Source organism: Rhinoderma darwinii, chromosome 3 (genome assembly GCF_050947455.1).
Source record: "Rhinoderma darwinii isolate aRhiDar2 chromosome 3, aRhiDar2.hap1, whole genome shotgun sequence".
NCBI classification, from domain to species: Eukaryota; Metazoa; Chordata; class Amphibia; order Anura; family Rhinodermatidae; genus Rhinoderma; species Rhinoderma darwinii.
Window position 1 is genome coordinate 280019122 of NC_134689.1, and position 13985 is coordinate 280033106.

Here is a 13985-nt window from a genome sequence, read left to right on the forward strand (position 1 = left end):
CTAACAATGCTCAGGCAAGGATTAGAAGGCCAGGGGCCTTCTTATAGACCAGGAAATCGTGGCAGTTGATGATGATGACAATTTCCTTATTGCGTGCACTGGCCCTTTAAGGCCGGGCGCGAGCGTGCGCGCACACCCTACGGGACACAGCCGAACGGAGCGGAAGTGAGCGCTGGCGTCTCCTAGTAGGGAGACGGGGACCAGCGCTCACAGATCCATGGCTGCGGGCGTCGGGAGGTGAGTGAACCAGACGGCCCGCGGCCATGGACGCTACAGCAATTGCGTCGCGCCCTCAAGTATTGGCCCTTCGATATCCTGCGTTTTAGACTTACTGGATGGCAGCTTTCCCATCTTAGGAGACTATTTGTTGCGGTCTTTTTTCGGTACATATTAGTTTGAATGGCTACCGAAGATGTCTTAGAAATAATCACGTCAAGAAACGTGATCTTGTTCTCATTGATTTCTGAAGTGAAAAATAGACCTAAGTTGTTTACATTAAGAGACGCCACAAAGTTCTCAAATTCTGCCTTCGTTCCTTTCCATAGTATCAAAATATCGTCTATAAATCTCATCCATAATAGAATACAAGATGTCCATCGTTCCATTATTTCATTAAAGACAAATTCTTGTTCCCACCAACCCAGGTATAGATTGGCATAAGTGGGGGCACATGGGCTCCCCATCGCCACTCCCCTGAGTTGGTGGTAGATCTTCTGATCAAAAAGGAAGAAATTGTGTTCCAGAATAAATCTCAGTAACAGAACAACATACTCGCTGTGGGCCTGAAACTGTGTGCCTTTCCCCTTAAGGAAATATTCAATGGCTATACAGCCCTGATCATGAGGAATAGAGCTGTATAGAGCCTCAAAGTCTAACGACGCCAACAAAACATCATGGTCACAGCGTATGTCTTCAAGCTTTCTCAGAGCGTCCATAGTGTCCCTCTCATAGGAGGGGTGGGACACTATAAAGGGTCTGAGGATCTGATAAATATATACACTTGCATTCTGAGACAAGCTGTCTATCCCTGATACAATTGGGCGACCTTTCAATGGTTTAGTCCCCTTATGTATTTTGGGAAGACTATAGAAGGTTGCGACTTGGGGGAAATCGATCCGCATAAATGTCATCTCCTTTTCACTAATGAGATTGAGACATTTTGCTGGGCCCAGAATGCATTTTAATTGATTTTTGAAGACTAAGGAGGGGTCAGACTCCAGTACTCTATAACAAAGGTGGTCACCCAGTATGTGATAGCACATCTTACTATACTGGGTACGATCCATCACGACAATGTTTCTGCCCTTGTCGGAAGGCTTAATTATAATCGTGTCATCGTTTTCAAGTGATCATAGACCTGCCATTTCTCCCCGAGTTGTATTAAATTGACGGAGTCTGGAGTCATCCAATGATCTAAGTTGGTCCTCAACTACCTTAACAAATACATCAATGGGGGTGTTGTCATTTAAGGGTGCAAATTTTGTTGAGGGGACCCTTAGTTCAGTAAAGGGACCCTTCCCTGCTTCCCTATGACTTTCCTCCCATAAACCCCCCAAAAGCTTAAGGTTTGGTAAATCTTCTTCCAGTACCCCCAATTCGAGACATTGCCGTCGATCATGAGTCTTACATTTTTTTTTCCATTTAAGCTTCCGTGTAAATAGGTTCAGATCCTTCACCCATGTAAATAAATTAAACCTGTTGGTGGGAACAAATGGCAAACCCCTCCTTAGGATACCGACTTCCTTACTTGATAATATTCGTGAGGACAGATTGATAACCTGGGAATCATCATCGTGATTTGAGGACCTAGAACTCACATGTCCCTCAGGAGGTAGTCTGAAATGGGGTGATTTTTGGATAAAAAACCCCCTCGATTCATGCCTTTTCCTCTCCCCCTTCCTCTTTGGTTGGCACGGGTGTGATATCTACTCTGATCCATCCCCCCCCCGTTGTCGCCTAGGGTGATTTCTACCATGTTCCGAGTCAGATAGTTCTTGCTCTGACGAGGATAAGTCTGTATCTGGTTCATGAGAAGCGCCTGTTCGAACGCTATAGTCAAAAATTCTCCCCTCTTTAAAGTCTAGAGTGTCACGGACAAACTGAAAAGGTTTTCTCTCCTTAATATGACTTATGAATTTTTCTACTGTTTCTTGTATTACAACCTCTTTCCTCTCATATTCTGAGTTACTGGATAATTTTTGTACAGAAATAATACCATCCTTTAATTCCTGTGTACTCCTGACTAAGCAGTTATTTTCTTCTTCTAGCAGTAGTCCCATGAACCTTAGAGAAGACTCTATAGACTCCCTCTCCCATTTTTTTTCAAAATTCAGCTGATCTTATCCTCGCCGCTGGGGTCAGAGAGATTCTAAGACTCCAAGCGACGATTTTATTCTTAATATATGTTTCTAAGGTCTGAACTTCCCACCATGATCTTAGATGGTCTTTATATGTTTTTGTAAGCTGATGAAATGAGGCAGTGATACTAAGACTCCGGGTAGGAAGCACAATTTCATTCTCAGAAAATACCTCCTTTGCACCATGAACCCATCTATCCGTATTAATGTCCCCTGTGAGAAATCCTGCCATCCCCACAGCCGGTAGAAGTTGGCGAATCCTAGGAAGCGTTGTATGGCCCTTAAGCCTTGGCCCTTCTGGGGGTCCATCTTGAGGCCCTGATCGGAGATGATATAGCCCAGGAAGGATAGAGACTTCTTCTCAAACACACACTTCTCCAGCTTGGCATAAAGGCGGTTCTCTCTTCGACGGAGCAACATCTGGCGGACATGACTTTGATGAGTTACTGGATCTGGGGAAAAAATCAAAATGTCATTGAGATTCACCACAACACAAACATAAAGGAGATCACGAAAAATGTCATTGACAAATTCTTGAAATACTGCGGGGGCGTTACACAGGCCGAAGGACATAACTAAGTATTCGTTTGCAGTCTTCCACTCGTCACCTCGACGAATCTGGATCAGATTGTAGGCCCCCTGCAGGTCCAGTTTAGATTTTTTTTTTAGCCCCCCGTATGCGATCACACAGTTCAGAGATCAAAGGCAGAGGGTACCTGTTCTTCACCGTGATCTGATTCAGACCTCGGTAGTCAATGCAAGGTCGTAGCGATCCATCTTTTTTCTTAACAAAGAAGAACCCCGCTCCAGCCGGGGATAAGGATTTATGAATGAAACCCCCCTCCAGGTTCTCCTTAATGTAGGCCGACATGGACTGGGTCTCTGGCAAGGAGAGAGGGTACACTCTACCACGAGGAGGAGACGATTCAGGACCCAGGTCGATTGGACAATCATAAGCCTGGTGTTGCGGCAATGTCTCAGCCTCCTTTTTATTGAAGACATCGGAGAACATGATGAAACAAGAAGGCAAACCTGCCAATGGCTGAAGAGGAGCAGGCTGTAGCGACTGGATATGACCCAGACAGCGGTCAAGACACTTCGGACCCCACTGGAGAACCTCTCCAGAGTTCCAATCCAGGACGGGGGCGTGCAGATGGAGCCAATGCAAACCCAGCAGCATGGGTTTGACGGCCTTGGACAGGACGAACAGGGGGATGAGCTCAGCATGAAGAGCTCCCACTTGGAGTCTCAATGGCTTATTCACGAACACAAGTGGGTCAGGAAATTGCAGTCCATCCACCGTGTCAACGATCAACGGCCTTTCAAGCCGGATAGTAGGCAACTGAAGAAGATCCACAAGGTCTTGGCAGATGAAGTTGGCTGCAGAGCCGGAGTCCAGGTAGGCAGAGACAGGATGAGACCTCTCGCCAGCTATGATGGTTATGGGAATGAATAGTTTGGAGGAGAGTTCTCGATTCAATGCATTGACGCCCAGGGTTGTCTCTCCAACCAAACCTAGGCGCTGGTTTTTGGCTTCTGAGGGTACAGACGCACAACATGGCCAGCGAGTCCGCAATATAAACAGAGTCCAGAGTTGCGCCTGCGCTGTTTCTCCTGGACCGATAATTTTAGTCGGTCTACTTGCATCGGGACCACAGTTAAAGCAGTAGAAGCAGGCAAGAGGGGTTGCTGGAAGTTGGGCGCCAGTCTAGGACGCCGTCACTTCTGACGAACCTCGTGAGATCTCTCCCTCAGCCTTATGTCTACCCGAGTGGCATGCAGAATCAAGTCGTCCAAGGCAGGAGGCAGGTCTCGAGCGGCCAGTTCGTCCTTGATCTCGGACGACAGAACATGCCAAAAGGATGCCACCAAGGCCTCATTGTTCCAGGATAGCTCTCCTGCCTGAGTCCGGAACTGGATTGTATATTCGCCCACGGAGGTGTCCTCTTTGCGAAGGTTGAAGATAGCAGTGGCTGCCGACGAGACTCACCCTGGCTCCTCGAAAACAGTCCGGAATAAATCGCACGATCCCCTGGAAATCTTGGGTCTCGGGTCACTGATGTTCCCAGATAGGATTAGCCCATGCCAGGGTCTTGCCGGCCAGTTGGGATATGATGAATGCGATCTTGGCTCCATCCGACAGAAATGCTTGGGAGTGCAGGGGAAAATTAATGTGGCATTGGTTCAGAAACCCCCGACATGCACTGGCGTCTCCATCGAACCGAGAGGGCAATGGCAGCGAGAACCGAGGATCCCGGGCGAAACTGCCAGGAGGTGTAACAGGAGGATTGACTTGAGGAGCTTGCATAGAGGCAGGAAGAGAAGCAACTAGCGTCCCTAGCTGCTGTGCCATAGAGTCCACTGCCACAAGGAGTTGATCCTGTCTAGCTTGGAGATCCAGCAGGTCCGCCTGCATGGCTTGGGAGGGTGACATGCCTTTGAATTGACCAGCGGAGTCCATGGCCAGAGCGTACTGTCACGATGCGGGGTGTGGACCCACTGGGCCGTACCGCGTAGCATGTTGGCAGCTGGCCAAACAGGTAAAGTACAGAGTTCAATAGTTCAGTGAGGATACCTGTGGCAACGTAGACAGTAGCAAGGCAGGCACGTCTGGGACCAGGCGGCGGGAAGACGTCAGGTGAGGCGTAGCAAAACAGGCATAGACCGCAGCACAACACGGCAACAGAACAGAGCGGCACTATAACTGGGTAACACGGAAACAGGATACGGGATAAAGGAACAAGGTACACTGGGAAACTGGAAGACACTGGGAGACCATTAGCACGACAAACTTTTGGTAACAAACAATGCTCTGGCAAAGAGCAAGGGGGCAGAGCCCTTTTTATAGCCCAGGGCATCCTGGGCTAGATTGCAGACTTCCTGCTATATGCGCGCACTGGTTCTTTAAGACCGTGCGCGCGCCCTCCGGAGACGGAAGTGAGTGCCGGCGCCTCACAGGAGGACGACGCTGCACACAGATAGGATGTCCATGGCATCGGCCGTCGATGTTTAAGTCAGAACGACGGGCCGTGGCCATAGATGTTACAATATGCAGTTGTGCAGGCCCAAGGGGAACATTTCTTCTGTTTCAAGAGGCGATTTATCGAGGCACTAAAATTAGGGAAGCGAGGGTGCCCTAAACCAGGACAACACATTCCCAGCAAAATTCCGCAAACTGCAAAGGTGTGGAGTGTGGACCAATAGGGGTGTATTTTTACTTTGCACCATCCACAGCACAATCATTTACAGAAAAGACCTGTGTGGTGAAAACACTCAATACACCCTTTAATAAATATAAATGCTTTGAAGGGTGTAGTTTCTAAAATGGGGTCACTTCTCAGGGGTTTCTTTTATTATTTCACATCAGAGCCTCTGCAATTCTGAACCAATACTTTGTAAGTCACCAAATTAGGCCTCAATTTCGCATGGTACTCTTTCACTCCTGAGCCCTTTCATTCATCCAGGCAAAACATTAGGGCCACATGTAGGGTGTTTCCAAAACTGGCAAACACAGCATAATAATTAGAGAGTCGTCTTTTCATAGTGGCACAAGCTGGGCACCACATATTGGCATATCTATGGAAAAATTCCCATTTTCACTCTGCAACATCGAGTACACACTAATTTCTGGAAAACACCTGCAGGGTTAACATGCTCACTCCACCCCTAGGTGAATACCTTGAGGGGTGTAGTTTCCAAAATGGGATCACTTCTGGGGGATTTCCACTGTTTTAGTCCCACAGGGGCTTTGCAAAAGCAACATAGCGCCCAGAAACCAATCCAGTAGAATCTGCACTCCAAAAGCCAAATTACACTTCCTTCCCTTCTGAGCCCTACTGTGTGCCCAAACAGCAGTTTATGACCACATATGGGGTATTGCTGTTCTCGGGAGAAATTGCTTTACAAGCGTTGGGGTGCTTTTTCTCCTTTTATTTGTTGAGAAAATGAAACATTTTGAGCTTAATCTACGTCTTATTGGAAAAAAATTTTTTTTATTTTCACTGCCCAATTCAATTAAAATCTATGAAACACCTGTGGGGTCAAAATGCTCACTACACCCCTAGATAAATTCCTTAATATGTGTAATGTCCCAAATTGAGTCACTTCTGGGGGGTTTCCACTGTTTTGGTCCCACAGGGGCTTTGCAAATGCAACATAGCACCAAGAAACCAATCCAACTAAATCTGCGCTCCAAAAGCCAAATAGCGCGCTTTTCCTTCTAAGCTCTGCTGTGTACCAAAACAGCAGTTTATGACAATATATGAGGTATTTCCGTACTGTGGAGAAGTTTCTTTTTTTTCCTTTATTTGTTAAGAAAATGAAAATTTACATTTTATTTTTATTTTCACTGCCCAATTCTAATATAAATGATGAAACAACTGTGGGGTTAAAATGCTCTCTACACCCCTAGACTAATTCCTCAAGGGGTGTAGTTTCCTAAATGGAGTCACTTTTGGGAAGTTTCCACTGTACTGGTACCTCAAGGGCTTTGCAAATGCGACATTGTGCCGAGAAAACAATCCAGCACAATCTGCGCTCCAAAAGCCAAATGGTGCTCCTTCCCTTCTAAGCCTTGCCGTGTGCCCAAACAGCAGTTTATGACCACATATGGGGTATCTATATACTCTGGAGAAGTTGCTTTACAAATGTTGGAGGGCTTTTTCTTCTTTATTCCTTGTGGAAATAGATTTTTATTGGAAAAATTTTAAAACAAATTCTTTCACGTCCAAATTCTAATAAAATCTATGAAACACCTGTGGGTTCAAAATGCTCACTATACCCCTAGATAAATTCCTTGTGGGGTGTAGTTTCCAAAATGGGGTCTTTTTTGTGGTGTTTCCGTTGTTTTGGCATCACAAGACTTCTTCAAACCTGACATGGTGCCTAAAATATAATCTAATAAAAAGAAGGCCCCAAAATCCACAAGGTGCTCCTTTGCTTTGGAGGCTTATGTTTCAGTCCATTAGCACACTAGGGCCACATGTGTGATATTTCTAAAAACTTCAGAATCTGGGCAATAAATATAGAGTTGCGTTTTTCTTGTAAAACCTTCTGTGTTACAGAAAAAAATTAATTTCTGCAAAAAACATGAAATTTGTAAATTTTACCTCTTCTTTGCTTTAATTCTTGTGAAACGCCTAAAGGGTTAAGAAACTTTCTAAATTCTGTTTGAATACTTTCAGGGGTCTAGTTTTTAAAATGGGGTGAGTTATGGGGACTTTCTAATATATAAGGCACTCAAAGCCACTTCAGAACTTAACTGGTCCATGAAAAAATAGCCTTTTTACATTTTCTGGAAAATGTGAGAAATTGTTGCTAAAGTTCTAAGCCTTGTAACGTCCTAGAAAAATAAAAGAATGTTCAAAAAATTATGACAACATATAGTAGACATATGGGAAATGTGAACCAGTCACTATTTTGTGTGGTATTACTATCTGTCTTACAAGTAAATACATTTAAATTTCGAAAAATGCAAATGTTTTTTAATTTTCTCCAAATTTTGTTATTTTTCACACATAAACACTGAATATATCGACCAAATTTTGTGGGAAATGTTAACTAGTAACTATTTTGTGTGGTATTACTATCGATTTTTAAATTTAGAAAAATTCTAATTTTGCAAATTTTCTCAAAATTTCGGTGTTTCTCACAAATAAATATTGAATCTACAGACTAATTTTTTTCACTAACATAAAGTACAATATGTCACAAGAAAACAATTTCAGAATCACTTGGATAGGTAAAAGCATTCCAAAGTTATTACCACATAATATGACACATGTCAGATTCGAAAAATAAGGCTCTGTCAGGAAGGCCAAAAGTGGCCACAGTGGGAAGGGGTTAAAGTGTCTTTTGTATTGGGAGTCTGATCTATCCCTGACACAAAATACTATTGATTGAGAGTCTACTTTTTTTGCTGGCAACTAGGTTGTCTAAATCTACCCAACATTTAGAAGCTACGAGAAAGATTTTATATCGATGGTATTTGACACCTCATCGCTTATCCTTGATCTATCCAAATTCTTCCAATGTATGTTGGAGATGTCATACTTCTGTGGGAACTCTCAAACATGTTTTTTGGGACTGTTCAGCCATTAAAGCCTTTTGGGGTAAAATAGACAAGTTATTAACAAGCGTTCTACAACACCCGATAGTATTTACTTCTGAATTGGTCCTGCTTAATATAGGTGTAGCTGATTTCCACTCCTATGATAGGACAATTCTCTTTCATATACTGACCTCTGCAAAAAAAATTATAGCTAAATATTGGAAAAAACTTCCACTCCTACTTTATCTGAAAGTAATTCAATATGTTAATAATAATTGCATTGTGGAAAGAACGATCACCTCTGTGCAAGGACTTCGGTTATCACAATGTCTTATTTGGGATAAATGGATTACCTCCCGCTACTATGTGGATTCCCTTCACACATAATCTTATGATTATGACCTTCTGTTCTGTTAAATTTCATTTTTATAAATGTTTTATTTTATTTTCTTAACAATAACTACAATATTACTTTACATTGTACACACTTTTCTTTTTCTTTCTCATAAGCCTACAATTGTATACCATAAATTACATCTGCACATTTGGACTGTATTTTGATGTGAGCTTATACTCTGCAAGTGTTATCAGATGCTATGTGCACCATAACTTCTTCCTGTATATGGTAATGTCCCAAATTAGGTTTTCTATGCAAAAATGTGTAATTTACTTCTTTTTTTCAATAAAATCTTTGTTTTGAAATAGTTGTGATGTGGCACTGGTTACTTGATAAAAATACACTTGTGATGTCTCATTAGCTTACTTAAGTAATAGATATTTGTGATGTAACATCATGTTACCTGTTTGAAACACACCTATGATGTCACAGTGGTTCACGTCACTTTAACACACTTGTGATATCACAGAAGCTGATTGAAAATGTACTTGACTGAAACCAAGTTTGTGATGTCACAATAGCTTACCTGGCTAAAAGTCACTTGTGATGTTATAGCAGTGTACCTGAGTGAAACTCTGTTTTGATGTCACAGCAGCATACCTGAGGGAAATTTACTTGTGATGTCACATCAGCTTACCTGACACATATACATTTGTAAGAGGGGCCTGTTTTATTACTGCATTAAGGGACTGCGCAACTGGTTATCTGTGGTTTCTTCCCCTGGTCCATGCTGGCCAACTGCAATAGTGCACCAGCTAGCTTTAGGACTTCTTAGCCTAGTATGACTTTTGTGTATGCATCTCTGGTAGGACTGAGGGTGGTGAAAGAAGGATGCCGGATGACAGGAAGTGGTTAATAGGAAGGGGAGGATGAGAAGGGGACCATTAGAGTGGCTCGAAGAATCCCACCCTGGGATACAGATCTGCAGCAGGTTGTGAAGCAGCTAAGTGGTTACATCTGCCGGCAGGGCACTATACAGAGGTGCTGCAGATGTATGGAGGGCTACAGAATAAAGCCTATGTGTCCATGTGTCTGGGAAGAGCATGAGTCTCAGCATCTGTTACCTAGTGACCACAATAAACCATGCAGCAAGTGTCACAAACTAACCACATCTGTTGCTTATCTGATTGTTACTGTACATATTAGATTTTCTGGACATTCATGTAGAACTGTTCATATTTAAGTGTTTTAAAAACAAAACAAAAACTATTACACAGATCCTAAACTGTCATCTGCACTTTTAAAGTAAGAAGTTCTAAGTGTGTGTGGTGTTTTAATATAAAAGGGCTTCCTACCTGGGCTGGGTAAGTCTTAAATGGAACCTGTCACCAGCATTTCACCTAATAAATCAGCAATACCTGGTGGTAGTGGGTGAAAAATAATTTTTATGTAACCTATAATTATCTTCTAAGTAGGCTCTGTACCTTTTAGTATTCCATTCTTTAGTGTTCATGTGCCGTATACTAATAAGAATAAAAGCATCATATCTTCGTTCGAAAAAAGTCATATCTTTATTCCACAAACATTTTCGAGTTTACCCCGCCTCCTTTCTTTTGATTGACAGTCCCCCTCCACACGCGAAATCCTGCACTTGAGCATCGATGTCCTGTTCTGGTGCGTGCGCACAACGGGACACCATAGCGTCGGATGCGCAGTAACTAGATTTGAGGCCCTGGCAAAGCAGGAAAGGGTATCGGACCTTACATTAAGGGGGCATGCTCGCTATCTCAGACGAGATTTTGGCATTTAGGGCCAGTTTTCAGCGATGGGCAGGCTTAAGAAGAGGAACCAACAAGACTGCCGGATTATTACCAGAAAAGGCGCAAAATGTTTGCAGACCGATATTTACGGTCGGAGAAGTTTAGGAGAGGGGATAACGGCAATCAAGTTTTAACAGCAGCAGCCAGCAAGGGGTGAATAGAGTTCAATAGGTGAAATGCTGGTGTCAGGTTCCCTTTAAAAAGGATGCACATAGTTGGACTGGAAACTGCTTTCTAAAAGAATTGGTGAGTTGCATTGTACCCTGCTGCCAACTAGAAACCCCTGTTGCTAGGAGTACTATCGTCTGACCATACACGACTCATTGACACTACCAGTCCAAGTTGGGACTCCCTCGGCCTGGGGTTAGACCACTTAGTTCCAGAGTACTCTGTTGTGTCTCCAATAAAATGAAGTACAATTGACATTTGTGTCTTTCTTGCAATTCTTCTCTTTGACATTTGTGATGTCACAACTGCCTACCAAACTAAAACTCTCTTGTCACAGTAGCTTAGCCCAGGGGCGGCACCAACAACAGAGTTGAAGAACGATATATGGACTCCTTGATTTCCATCTGCTAATTTGATGACAGCGGGGTACTAGTCTTTGACCATCTCATTCATGAATTCCCATAAAATACCTCACCACTGCATCATTCCAACAGTAATTGTGAAACATGGAGAGGAAGAAGTGTAGCCCCATAAAGTAGGGACTATTATTATTTTAAGGTAGGGGGCCGGTGTGCAGCTGCACAGGTTGCTCTAATGGTATGTCCACCCCTGAGAGTTGGGACATTTACTGTGCAGAACCACTGTGCAAGTGCTAGGTCATTGAAAAGTATGCACACTGCTTGACAAAGCCAAAAGCAGGTTATTCTACAAGAAGTATCATATTTGTTAAAGTGTAGCTAAACATTTGACAAACTTCTGACATGTCATAGGGACATTAGTAAACCTAAAAAACAATCTCAAAACAGAAGAGCAAGTATAGAGGACCTGTCAGTTCGCCTGTGTGGTGTAGTATAAAGGATATGTCAGGTCCCCTGTGTGGTGTAGTATAGAGGAGCTATCAGCTCTCATGGATGGTGTAGTATGTCATAGAGACATGTCAGAAGTTTGGATTGGTGGGGTCCGAGCACTGAGACCCCCACCAATCGCTAGAACAAAGCAGCTGAAGTGCTCGTGTGAGCGCTCAGCTGCTTCATGTCTGTTCTAACTGACAATCTAAGAAAAAAAATTATAATTATAGTTTTTTTTTTTTTTTTTAAATATACAGATGTAGCCACGTTTATCTTGACTCTGATAACTTGCTGCAGTGTGATATCACACAACAAACCTCATTGAAAATGTTAAGTTAAAGTTTCTTGACACTTTATTTAATACGATAAAAGTCAAGATAAAGATGGCTACTTCTGTATGTGCAGCAGTTCAACATTTTACATAATGACTGTCAATCGACATCGATCTGGGGCTCCATGCAAAATCTCACCTCGGGGTATCCTTGATCCTGAGGAAGGTGAGAGCTCAGCCGAAAACTACACGGGGGGAACTTGTTAATGATCTCAACGCAGCTGGGACCATAGTCACCAAGAAAACCATTGGTAACACATTACGCAGTAATGGATTAAAATCCTGCAGTGGCTGCAAGGTCCCCCTGCTCAAGAAGGCACATGTACAGGCCCGTCTGAAGTTTGCAAATGAACATCTGGATGATTCTGAGAGTGATTGGGAGAAGGTGCTGTGGTCAGATGAGACTAAAATTGAGCTCTTTGGCATTAACTCAACTCGCCGTGTTTGGAGGAAGAGAAATGCTGCCTATGACCCAAAGAACACCGTCCCCACTGTCAAGCATGGAGGTGGAAACATTATGTTTTGGGGGTGTTTCTCTGCTAAGGGCACATGACTACTTCACCGCATCAATGGGAGAATGGATGGAGCCATGTACCGTCAAATCCTGAGTGACATCCTCCTTGCCTCCACCAGGACATTAAAAATGGCTCGTGGCTGGGTCTTCCAGCACGACAATGACCCGAAACATACAGCCAAGGCAACCGAGGAGTGGCTCAAAAAGAAGCACACTAAGGGTCATGGAGTGGCCTAGCCAGTCTCCAGACCTTAATCCCATCGAAAACTTATGGAGGGAGCTGAAGATCCGAGTTGCCAAGCGACAGCCTCAAAATCTTAATGATTTACAGATGATCTGCAAAGAGGAGTGGGCCAAAATTCCATCTAACATGTGTGCAAACCTCATCATTAACTACAAAAAAACGTCTGACTGCTGTGCTTGCCAACAAGGGTTTTGCCACCAAGTATTAAGTCTTGTTTGCCAAAGGGATCGAATACTTATTTCTCTGTGCACAATGCAAATAAATATATATAATTTTGACTGTGATTTTCTGTGTTTTTTTTAATATAATCTATCTCTCACTGGTAAAATTAACCTAGCCTAAAAATTCTAGACTGTTCATGTCTTTGACAGTGGGCAAACTTACAAAATCAGCAAGGGATCAAATACTTATTTCCTTCACTGTATATGTATATATATATATATATATATATATATATATATATATATATATATATATATATATGTAAAGCTAGTAATACTGAATAGGGTATGAATCTGCCTGAGGGAGCTAAACCTTTGGATACAGGAACTAGATGGGGCATGCAAACTGGGGCACTGATCCACTAGACACCGAGGATTGACTGGCAGCACTAAACAGCTGGACAGGGACTGAAGTTCCAAAGCAATAATAATAATAATCTTTATTTATATAGCGCCAACATATTACGCAGCACTTTACAATTTAGAGGGGACATGAAACAAACCATATCAGACATTACATAGTGACAAAGTTCATTTACAATTCAAATCTGGGGAGTGAGGACCCTGCTCGCAAGAGCTTACAATCTATGAGGAAGTAAAGGAGACACAAAGTGTAACAGTGTTTGTTCTGTACAATGGTCCGGCCATTTTTATACACATTCGGTGGTGACATAAAGCTGCATGAGCCGGTCACCAGCCAGTATCCGTGTATGACGGACATGAAGAGAAGGAGTGTGAGGGAATCTTATTCTGATGACTAATCTAAAAGGAGGGCCATGGAAAGGAGTCAGATTAGGGAATGTTATAGGCCTGTCTAAATAGATGTGTTTTCAGGGCACGTTTAAAACTGTGGATATTGGGAATTAATCTGATTGTCTGGGGTAGCACATTCCAGAGGACTGGTGCAGCACGAGAGAAATCCTGGAGACGGTAGTGGGAGGTTCGGATTATGGAGGATTTTAATCTAAGGTCGTTGGCAGGATACCAAGGACCAAAACAACTGAACATCAGGAACAAAACCTCAATACCAATGAAAAAACTGCAGGCCTAGGCAGGCTGGGTTTCATTATACCAACTTGTCTTACTGCTGTCCATC